At 33.4% G+C, this 13158-nt stretch overlaps 1 protein-coding gene across 3 annotated transcripts in view; it reads right to left on the reverse strand.

Moving 5' to 3' along the window:
• Window positions 1–13158, reverse strand: part of Egfr (epidermal growth factor receptor) — an 82874-nt gene that overhangs the window by 33607 nt on the left and 36109 nt on the right. Inside the window, exon 1 of one of the 3 annotated variants that reach the window (XM_015509360.2) lies at window positions 3002–3342. The exons of 1 other annotated variant lie outside the window; for it this stretch is intronic. The gene's annotated coding sequence lies outside the window, so the exon portion shown is untranslated. Of the gene's footprint in view, window positions 1–3001; window positions 3343–13158 lie in introns of those variants that run through there. One more of the 3 variants, XM_015509357.2, reaches the window with a different exon arrangement.

Consider the following 13158-nt stretch of genomic DNA (forward strand, 5'->3'; position numbering starts at 1 on the left):
AGTGTTCGTGGGCGGTTACCAAATAATAGCAGATAGTAATTTAATTTTGGGTCTGGATTTTTTTCGTCTCTCGAACCGAACATAACAGGTGTAAAAGATGTATCTGTGACCCTCGCATATGACAGTGGTGTGGGTATTTTGGCGCCAGCCGATATAATAGCCCCTCGGGCCCCTCTTCTTCATACACCTACCTACTACACGCATAATCTCTATTGTGCGTACCGCCGAGGTTCGATTATTAATATGAAGAGATGCGTGTATATATAGGTACTCGCGAGAAAATGAAAAGGGTCTCTAGATGTATTATAATGATATATAATATTACATTTACAAGCACGCACAAAGGTATATATTATATAATATATATTTTATAAATACGGGTGGGTATAGCGCAAAAATGTTGGCATTTCGTTTAAAAACTATTTTCGTGAGAACCGAACACATATAATATTTCGATGTGTTATTCATATTCACGAGCGCTCGATGGTAGTACATTCTAATATTATAATCCCAATAAGCTACACTATCAACTGTCCATATCATGGTTTATGGCCGAACCGTGTTGAGTCTTCGTGTACTTGGCTCCCGAACTGATACACGAATAAGATATGTACAGCGTGTTTATGTATTTTTATTTATAATAATGTAATGTATAAACAAAAATAATATATAATATAAATAATATATTATATCTATTATAAACATATACATATATGAACATACATTATATAATATATGAGAGCGTGTGTATAGAAATTCAAGATTGAGAAGACCATTGTATGGGTCAACAATGTACACCTAGAAGGGGCTGGTTGAACTGGAGGAGAAACAGAGAAGGAAAAAAACCGAGCCTTGCGAGATAGGACAATGGAACCGGTATATCATGGCTCCTAGTTCCTACCCCCGCACTTGCATAAGCACATACTCACATCACGGGCGCGCGCGCGCTCACACACACACATACTTGTCATGTGTTATTGTTATTTATAACAATAATAGTTACGACTGGCATTGTGTTTGTATAGTTTAAAAGTATAGGCCACCGATCCTTTTCAAAAAAAAAAAAAAATATATATAATTTAAAAACACAGGCATAATATGCATCTCAAAGCTTGGGCGGTGTTTACCGCAAGTTCTTCCGGCTGTCGGAAAGTATCATGCATATCTATACGGCGACTATACATACATAAATACAAACGACAATTCTTTTACAAAATATTGTGGTTCTTGATTTGATTTTACACAAAGTAACATGCGGCTGGAACATGGCACTTGAACGTTGTAATAATGAACCTATTTATATACAGAACACATACAATGCGATGCGTTATATAGTACATAGGATCGTTTTATATTATGAACGACTTGGCAATAATAAAGAAATAATTTGCACAGTTAAAATGGAAATTGATGATAATAATAGATCAGCCCGACATAGGTATTATTATTGTTGTTATATTACTACATTATATACATTATTTATCTATTATTTTGTTTTATTATTGGTGTAGTGTACTAGTACGTTGTAATGTTTAGTTTGAGAAATGAATGATACATTTGGTTACATTTGTATTGACGATAATACGATTCACGAATGAGTTTGTAGGGAACCGGTAGAAATGTCACTTATGTGACCTGGAGACTTTAACGATGGTATAGCTGGAACGTTGATGTTCACAATATATTTTACCATTTCAGATAAATTCACGCTGGGAATATGATTTTTTTTTAAACACCCACACTATTCACTTTCCTTGGCGATAGCGATACGCGTTATTTCTGACAGTTAGGATCTCTCCGAATTTAGAAACACAGAGATGAAGAAAATGACACATCTCGAGTGCAGATATATATAATGCAGCTCTTGGTCGTGTGTATATGTGAATAATAACATAATATTAGGTCGAACCAAATAGGCCGTACAGTGCGTGTGTATAAATTGTAATGACGTATACGTGTATGTGTGTGTGTGTGCACGCGCTACCTCCACAAAACGCCTACCCACCTTCTAGAAGGAACGACATGTGCGTGTGTGTGCTGCGCGAGTGTGTATCGACATTGTGAAATAATTACAATACGAAAACGAGTATATACATCATTTAAGCTATATATAAATGCGCGCATATGCATATATTTAAGAAAATCCGGAAATGATAGGTGTATTATTTGATGTTATTACGACTTGGTTGAACAAAAATTGAACGTATAACATTAGTTTGTAAACATAACTACAAAATATGTACGAATTCAAGTATAGTGTTGCGTGACTGTAGTCCAAAGTACCACATACACTAACACATTGTATACATATTATGCCAAGCAGATACTTCAATTTGCGTATGTAAGTAATTTTTTTACACAGAAATAAAGTTATATTATAAAAACAGCAAAAATTTAAAAGTTAAAACGAAAGTACAATAACAAATAATATCATTGTACAGCTACCTATATATTAAAAATTATATCATATCTATTACACGTAAGTGCGTAATCGAAGCAAAAACGTTGTCGACCTATTATAATTATTATAGAGCTGTGTGTTTGGTTTGAATTATATGTATATATTAATGTGATCACGCAGTTTTGAATGTTAATCGTGGCAATAACACTCGAACAAGTATCGCATTACTATCATATCATCGTCGTCGTATTATTATTGTACAGTCGCGAGCATCATATTATAACAGGACGCTTGAAGTGGTCGCCCGCCCGGCGTACCTGCGTTTATTTGTTCAACACACCGTGTCAAAATTGCGACGTTCTGTAAACACGGATTTAATCGTTCACCGTATCGTATATACCGTACATAATATGCGGCAATCACGTTATGATAACGACGACTTTGCAGTGATGAAAACTGCAGTTGTATAATATACTCTGGTCGGGCTGTGATGGTCGAATGAAAAACTGTGGGTATACACTAGGGAACCGGGTCATGAAAGTTGGTCACGTCTCCTGTTCGTTTTGTTAAATAAAATATAATACTGTCTGGTAGACTTACCAATATTAATATAAAACAGCCTTTGGCATTGGTTCCGATGACGATAATGTCGTTATCCTTTTCGCGCACAGACGAAAAACAGCGCGCACTAAAATTGAATGCTGCATAAAAACGGTATGCCGAAAGACGGCAGGAAGGATTAGTAAGAAATTAATAACTAAAAACAATATTATTATTACAATTATTGTACGCAAATCGGACGTTTACTTAATTATATTATTATTAATGCAAATTACTGGGCGAATCGTTACGCGTACGACGACGGTCCGAGGATTCGGTTACAGCAGAACGAACGACGACGCACCGACGGGTCGGGTCGCGGACACGGACTGAAGAGCGCGGTCTTGAAAGGAGGCGCGGAGGCTGTGCGGCGGCGGATTGGTCCGGGCACGCGTTGGTGAGTAGGAGTGAGAGACCGCGTCGCCGTCCGACCATATAACATGTATACACTTACAAACATTACCACCAGGTATGTGTCAGGTAAGTGGCGTGCACGCACGCACATGTGTGTGTGTGTGTGTGTGTGTGTATGCGTCGAATGGCGTTGGTGGGTGTATAACGGGCGAACAACAACCTGGTCGAGTGTGTTCGAAATCTACATCGAGTTTTGCGCGCATCAGCCCTCGTCGACGCCAATGTTTGGGATCAAGGGTTTCAGAACACGGACGACGGGAGGGGCGCGTGCCCTTATCCAATATTTTTCGTTCTGTGCGTGTATTGAGTGAGTGAGTGAGTGAGTGAATGTGTGTGTGCGATCTACAGTGTGCACGAGGAGTGTATATAGTATATATTATATAGTGTGCCGTGAGTGATTGTGTATTTGTGAGTGCGTATGCGCATGAGACGTGTACACTTGACGACTACGACGACGTCCAAATGTCAATAATACTGTATATGAAGGTTGTTTGTATACATAATAAAAATAATAATCGGCTGGAGATAAGGTGTTATGCGTATTTACCGTGAGCAAACGATATCGGTTCTTCACGTCGTGTGTACAGAGTATTATAATCCTTCGGTTGTGTTGTTATTGTTTTTATTTTTCTGGTGTACAGCCACACCGCATCGACTTATTATATATATTATCGGCGACGAAGAGTCAATACTCAAACCACATTGACACATACGATCACGACTAATGAAAATTTAACCCATGAAAAAAACGTGTACACGACATTTAAACGTGAACGCCGAAAAATCAAAAAAAAAATCTCTCTAATTACTATTTGTATATTAACGTGCACCGTTCGAGACGGTCGTTTATAATTTTATATGTATATATTTTTCGGTGTATGTCGTGACTGTGAAATAAACAAATTATAAGGTTCACAGAGACAACGAAAAAACGCCAGCGATGTATAATACACCTTAGCTATTATGTTATAATACAGCGCGAGTTGAAAATTATCGCCTCGCAGTGTTTATAATTATAGACATTCCTTTAGTGAAGTAGGAGGACCGCGTATTATCACGAGTGCATAGCGTGTTACTTATTCTTTTATGAGGAACGTTGATTTTTGATGGTATTTATCTCCGTTCAGTTCAACGATGATAACACCGATACACGATATATATAGTTATTAGAACAGCTTTAAGTTCAGTCTTCAAACGATAAACGTATTTTTTAAGTAAAAACTCTCCGCGTATATCCTAAAATTCACGTTGATAATATTACGATATATAAATTTAAAAAAGAGATAATGTATACATAAAATAAAACCATATATTAAGATTAAAAGGGATATAGATGGGTTTATAATAGTGTTAAATTATGAATTATTCGAAACGCACAGAATTCGTAACTTAATACAGACTAAATAGAACGGGTGCTATTATTAGGAAACCAACACTATAATATATGACGTATATGATAATATTTTATAAAAATTAAAACGTGCTTATATATCTAAACAAGAACCTGCAATGTATATCTGTAAAACTCGCTATATTTGTCCTAAGCATCAAAAGTAACTAATACTTCTAAAACCAGATTCAGACCCGAATGAAATATCTATTCGCTGGTGCTTATATTATACACACACACACACACACACACACACACACACACACGACGTATATTCATCATTACGGTCTGAAGGATGCGACGACTGTTCGAATGACGCGTAGTTTAAAATTAAAACTCCAAAACTCATCATAATGCTTATAACTATACGAACACACAATAATATATACATAAATGCAATGTACTAGAAGAACCAAGAAAGATTGTCCGTCATTGTACGCACATTCCATTTCAACATTCCTATTATACCAGTACAGTATAATACCTATATACGATTTTATATGTTATTGGTGTGCCGCGGTAAACTGCGTCGGACACAGCATATCAATAACTAATAATTGACGCGGCATGCGCATATTATGTATATTATATATAGGTATAAATAATTTTTAATTAGATGCTAATCGGATTAAACGAGTTGGGTACAAGTCGTGTACGAAGCGGTCGTATATAAAATAAAATATAAGCTATATATATGTATAAATTATATTATTAATTATAATATAATATGAATGTGTAACCTACAACCATAAAAATTAAAAAGTATCTATATAATATATGTTGTTATAAAATACGTGTATACACGATGTGTTGGATGTATTATACAGTCGAAAAATAGCTCTGCAGTGTTGGTCGCCCGTCCGTCGAACATATAATATTCTAAAACCTACCAATATCATATTATTTCCCATGCGTGTACCCGGCGCCGATATGCGCGGATTTTTCGAGCCGCCCACAATAACTCGAGCGCCGTTTTTTATCTGATGCTGCCCCGGTGCAACGCACACAACTGCACGCTTTTGGCTGGTGCGCGAGCGAACAAAAAATGTAGAAACAAAGAGAGAAACAAGGTGAGAGTAATGGAGACGGCGGAGAGGTGAGCGTATAGGAATGCGTACAACATTTAACTATATAGGTTAGGTATATATAACTACGTATATACGAAACACACATTTTAGTGCAAACGGTCGGAATATTGGAGACTAAATTAAAGGTATATACAGGTAGGCACGTCAAAGAGGCCGTCCAACGCCTGTACATAATATATTATTATACATATTATTACATGGCCGAAAAAACTAAATACGTAATTAAAAGGAATTGTTTACCTGGTAATTTTGAAGACCGCATCATATAAACCGGGGGGCAAAGCACGCTAGGACCGGTTGCAGGACGAATTAAAAGATCTATTAAAAAATTGCAACCCATTTTTTGACCAATTATTTATTTGTACGGGAAAATTATCGTTTTTATAAAATGTCCAATCTATAAAATAATATACCTATTAAATATTATTTTTAATTGTTTGTTATTTTTTTGTAAGTAAACCTGAACGGTATTGCCGCTAATTTAAAGCACAGTTCAACACAAATGCTGAATTATTTTATTACAATCAATAGAAAAAAGAAACATAACATGTGTATTTTATCATTGCAGGTGCTAACTTTATCAGATCAATTACTAAAATATTAGATAGTATAGTGGTAGAACTTAATATATGCACAGTTTTTATCTATACTAATTACATCGTCATAGGTTTTCTGATTTGTGTAATCTTTACTACATGCATATATAAAAACCATATTTTTAGACACCTAATTTGATATTTTATACCATTTAAGAAGTGCCCTGCATAGTAGAGAACTAGAGATACAAATATATTTTGTAACGTTAAACAATAAATGCTAAATAACCGTCATTTAAGTCGCTATTCCTACTAAAAACCTGCAGTAAACAACATGGGGTGACTGTATAGATGATGTGCATCCGACACTTACGTAAGAGTGATACTGATGAGTAATTGCGGTTCTAATAAAACTTAAAAAGGAGTAAGAATTTACTATTTAGTACCACTGTCACTGTATATGTTAGAAACAAATATGCAACACTACCTAATTGTTTTTATCATATCTTGCCAAACTTACTCTCGTTAAACTTTAATTTTTTTTTTATAAACTTTATTAAAACGTTATTATTTGTGATATTTAAATATTAAAAAGAATTAATAGGTTAAGTTTCAGAGCGACCAATCCCCAGAAAATCGCCAATTAGGAATCCTAATTTAAGATGTGACTCGTTTGGGACTTTGTTGGTTTTGGATCGAAAATTGTGGCCAGAATTTTGCCACACTGCTCGCACTCTACATAAACACACTTTTGGACGTTGTAGACCATCGTCGTACTGTCGTAATTGTGAAGCCGGATTTCCACTATACCTGTCGAGAAATGTTGAACATATTGAACTTTTTAATAACGAGTTACCAACATTCAAGAAAGAACATCAATGAGAACTTTAATACCTCTCAGGAAGTATACCACGGTATATCGATGTGTACGGTGCAGTTCGTCTAGGCCGAGCTTATTACGAACAGTGTATTCGATTTATAGAACGTATCGGTTGGTATATATTGTAGAATTCTCGGGTGGAAAATATAGTCGTCGAAATATGTATCGGCTGAATTGCACGCGATTCGACCGACCGCACATATTTTTTATGGTATACCGTGTACATAATCGTGGAAAGCCGGTAAACGCGATATTTCTCAACGGTCAAGGAGGATTTCCATACTGAACACGTTCCCTTAAATTCTTTGCTTTGGTTGTGGTTGGTTATGTTAGATTATATACCACACAATTAACCACGTTACCGTGTTGTTGTTCATGAACATTGTTCGTGTATACACACGTATATAGCGGAAACCCGTCTTCAGTCTTATGAAATGCTGCAGGTCGTCGAGGCCATAGACCACGTCCAATATTGTTAACCGCGCCGTTTTAGCGTCTGCGAGTACGTATATATTATGCATATAGTGTAGCGTGTTGCGTGCAGTGGTCAGTGGCAAAACTATACACGAGTGCAGTTGATCACACCACCGGTACCACATTTTCCCGTGGATTACACCGGACGTCAAGGTACGATGCTCAAAGTCACACATATTATTCATGTGTTTTTTTTGTAGAAATAGTGATGACTTCACACGCCCATACGACCGTTATTTATAGACATTTGAATTTATCGTACCTATATATATATATATTACAACAATACGCGTATAATTGTAACACGCGGAAAACCTTGGTACTGCGATATACTGCGATTACTCCAGCACGCTGTACCTATGACCATTTTTGGCACATGCAACGTATCACATCATAATAAATATCGAGTTTTATCGTGCATTAACGTCGTTTTATTTATAATCAATGAGCCGGTGACACATATAATGCACAATTGTACCTAACTGATATGCATGAAGACTAGAGATATCTCTAGTCTTCATGCTGATATGAGTATTGACGATGATGGTACTCACAGTTTTCACGAATCTAATTAAATGTTAATAGGATCCGCGTTTTTATTATAATAATTAATAGTTAAAACGATAAAAATACCACACAAAAATTACTTAATTTTAATGTGTCCCCACAATCGACCCAAATGGGATGTAATTTTGTTTTTTCGGTCCAAACGTGCCCTGGCCCGTTACACCGTGCAACAACAGCAGTCCACCGCCACCACAAAATATGTTAGGTACAACAACATAAAATAATAAAAATATAAGCATGCTGCAGCACATTATATATTTATAATTATATATATATATATATATTATATATATTTATGTTGGTAATTATGTTAAAGCGTATTATACGATGGTATACAGTATTATAACTTATATTATGTACGTGTACTTACAGTAATCAAAAGAGTTGCAAAGAGATTTTTCGCAGGGGTAGTTATATGTGGATATTGTAAAATACACCTGCAAATCGTGTCCTTACCTGAAAAATAAAAACAATGCGTTAATATAAATAAGATAAAGTATACAATCGTGAACGACGGAGTTAATACAATATATTATTGTAATATAATATGATCAAGATAAAATATGCATGTATATAAATATCGTGCGTATGATTGTTGTAGAACAAGTCGTTCGCATTATAATAAACGGTGCTGCGCAGTGGTACATTAGTTTTTAATGCTATATAGTCTATAGTACATTATTATTTGAACGCGTGTTTTGAATAATATGCGTCCGTTGAAATAATATAAATAATATAACAATATGCGTATTGATTATAACGAATATCATAGAAATCGTTTTACAACGAGTCGGTTTTTTTCTTGTTAAGAGACGTTGTGCAGCTATTGTAAAAAAACGTCGCATCGACAAAATACAATATGTATTATTACCATTATTATTTTTGTATGTACTGTAAAATATCACACGCGTAAACCACCATGTTGCGGTTTAAAATATTACAATTTAGCCGAAACAAATAAATATATCGGTATATTATGTATGGTTTATATACGATTGATAACCATGTTTACGAGACCATAAGATGACGTCTCCCGCATCCATCATGTAAAAATACGAGTTTTTTTATCGTTGTCAACAGTTTTATTGTTCAGTCTAAAACAACTAGAAACGGGCGAGAAAAAAAAAGAAAAAATCGCCCACATTTGCGTTTTGACAGATTGGTAAACTGATATGTAACCGAAAATGGTCTAGACAGAAAAGAAAACTTCAGCGTTTGGTACCATAAAAATTATAATATATAATGATTTTAGCTGATTTCGTTGTATGCGCGGAGCGCGTGTGTAAAATGTATTATCTGTACCTTAATCTTTTAAATTATGTTTGTTAATTATAATATTATAATAATCGTTATCGAACGAAAAAAATACACGTGTTTAACATTATATAATAATATTCTCTCCATATACAATAAAAATAAATTTTCAACCTACTATTTTTCCACACGCTCGCTATTGGTATTCGTCTTTCAGAATTTTGTTGTTTACGAGGTGTGCCCGGGAGATATTATTATTATTATTATGTATTATATATTTATATAGTGTTGTGTTTGCTTGCGAATGATACCTTTTATTCAATTATTATTATATACGTGGAATAATATTTCGAGGGTTCCTAAATAAACCCGAATATATACATACAAGGTATACATTGAAAAGGGCCGACCGCGGCGGACAGACGATCCCAGAAATCCTTTAGATGCGTCTTTTCAATCAAGTGATGTTTTAGGTAGGCCGAACCCCGACGAAGGGACTGGTCTCGTATGGTCTTCTGTTTGCGAATTCATCGATGTACAACATTTAAGAAAACAAGTATTGTATGAATATGAAAAATAGCCATTCTTTATATTATTATATAGCATGTGAAGTAGGTACCCGGTATATCATCGACAAGACTACACAATAAAAACATTTTACCAAACTCAAACTAAAACACTCTGATATAGCAACACCCTAATAACATCACCCTTGACTACATATCGGTATTCGACGAACACAATATTTTCTAGATAAAATGGAAGGGCCAACATCAAAGTAAACATAGTACATATACACATATTAATATTACTTCCCTTTTCGATAAATATGCAGATAAAAAATAATATTGTTTGTATAAATAGCAAATATTATACGTATATTTTTTATAATAAAAATAATATTTTAAAATATCTATATGAGTATAATATACAGACATTATTATATTGTACAGTATTCTAAAATATGCGAATAATTATTTCTTCGAAAATAATCTAATATTTCCTAGTTAGATTTATAAGTGAGATATAGCCGATATAGGTAATACGCTTATAGGTATATTATAGTATATTATATTGCAAATCTATTTGAAAACCCCGATTAATATGTTATTATAGTATAGCAATATTAATTGTACATTTTAACAGTATTATTAGTTATTAGTTTCAACAAATTATATACTACCCAAATAGGTTCGTTACCCTCATGTGCGTGACGTGGTCCATCACGGACCACGGTTCATATACATAAACATAATATACTCTATACATATATACGTAATAAAATGTATTATATATATACACGTTATATTCACACGGTGGGTTTCAAAAATATATTAAATATTAAATAAGATACGAAGTTTATCATCCAATATTCCAATTCGATGAATTTATCTGTATTTTACAAATGCATTTTAACGATAAGCTGTTATACGCGCAAACATATTTTTATGAACAGCATATCATTATAATATACATAAAATTATGACGCGATTACAAAATCAAAAACAAACATTTAAACGATAAAAAAAAGTTAAATATTCAAAATATATATAACGTACTATATTATATATAATACGTATTTCAAGTAATGTCTCGTATATCCATATATGCACCTATACCTAAATCTAAAAAGGTGGGCATTAACTATTAACTTATTTTCTACTCAACTTAGGGACTCAACTAGTTTAATTAACAGTTAAAATAATAAAGTTTTTTTAGTTGACTTAAAAGTAATCTATAAGTTAAAAATATTTTGAAATTCTTGTTTATACGTAAAGATATTAATATAAAATAAATAAATAATCTAATGCTATAATAATAACATTTCTGTTCCTTTTCTTGATGAAATAATTTTTTATGTTGATATATTTTATAAGAATAGATAGACATAGTTACTGTTTATGTAATTTACATACTAATTAAAAATATATGTATTACATGAGTAGACTTTTTTTTTAAATAAGTTATAAGTTAATATTTGTTTCCAATTTTCCATATTAACTTTTATAACTTTAACTTAACGATTATGACATGTCCTCTTAACTTAACTCGAGTTGATTATTTTCATTATATTTGGAACTCACCTTTGCCTATTTATAATAATGGGTACTATAGCAAACGGTTCTTGAAGTATTTTATCAACAATTAAGACTGAAAACGTCAGTTGGTGACATCAACAATACACGCACAATGATAATGGGATTATACATTAATTGTTCGTAAGTGAAAAAAAATCGTTTAATTAGATCCTGACCTTATCCACAAAGCGGAAATAATTGAAACCGTTCGTTACATAATATAATTACGAGGTCGCGAAAGTGTTGGTTTTTTTAATTTGTTTTCAATAAACATATAATACGCGTGCCACGTTCAAAAAAATAAAAAAGTAGTGCGTTTGTTAATGTATTACATCTGGGAGGTACCTACAGTTGAACTGGTTTTTTGATTCCCATTACTTATTATCAAATAACTGTTCGAATTGATCCCCAATTCCCATAGGTACATAAATATAAGTAATATAAATTATTACAATTTGATGATTTTAATTTTCCACCATAAATGTGCATGTGTCTAATTTTCATCTAATATTATCACAGAACAAATACACAATATTATTGCGAATCGTCCGAACGGAAAACTTGATTCAGAATTTTATTCCCATACAAAATTTCAAATGGTTTTTAATAATTGAAAAGGAGACAACATGTAAAACATATCAAAGAGGTAAGCTAAAAGTGAAGATTTTGGATGCGCACAAGCAGATGAGTAAACAACTTACTGTATATAGTGTTTTCACATGAGGCGCGCAATATCAAAAATGCAATAATATCATCCGATTGATTGCAGCCGCAGCGTCATCGCCAACGATCTACCTTATAGGGAACGAACAATTAAACAATACCTACCTACATTTTATTGTAATTTTTATAGTAGGTGTCAGTTAAGCCGCAAGTTGCAGATGTTATCTACATAGCACATACGATGTGATATACATATATATATATATATATGTGTGTGTGTGTAACGCGCGCATTTTTAAAAATTTACAGAGCTTTGCTAAATCAATGTCTGAAGAAACTGGAAAGAGAGTATTTCAGTATCTGCAGGTGTTCGATTAAATTTAATTGTTATATTTAACATGTAAACTACTGCGGAAACATCATCACTTAAAGTTGTACTTATTATTATACATTATGTAGACAAGGGAGGCTATAGATATAAAAGTATATTACCTACCTAATATTATGTATGAATCAAATCAAGAACAAACAGTGTTAGAAGCTTAAACTTAACAGTCAGTCAACACTTCTAAATAATACGTAGTATAGGTATATAGTACGCATAGTATATACCACTTGAATGTCTGTATATAATAAAAATTAAATGCTGTCCATTGGCGCTTATATAGCTAGGTATATATCTTTTGAACGGCTGGACCTTCGTTTCAAGTCCGAATGAGGTTTTGACGGACTGAAGTTGCACGAAAAATTATAGAATGATTAAGAAAAATTAAAAGTTTATATTATGATTAAGTAACAGCAGTTAAGATAAAT

The sequence above is a fragment of the Diuraphis noxia genome, unplaced genomic scaffold, assembly GCF_037042655.1.
Source record: "Diuraphis noxia isolate RWA-SAM2 unplaced genomic scaffold, SU_Dnox_SAM2 contig0002, whole genome shotgun sequence".
Taxonomy (NCBI): Eukaryota; Metazoa; Arthropoda; class Insecta; order Hemiptera; family Aphididae; genus Diuraphis; species Diuraphis noxia.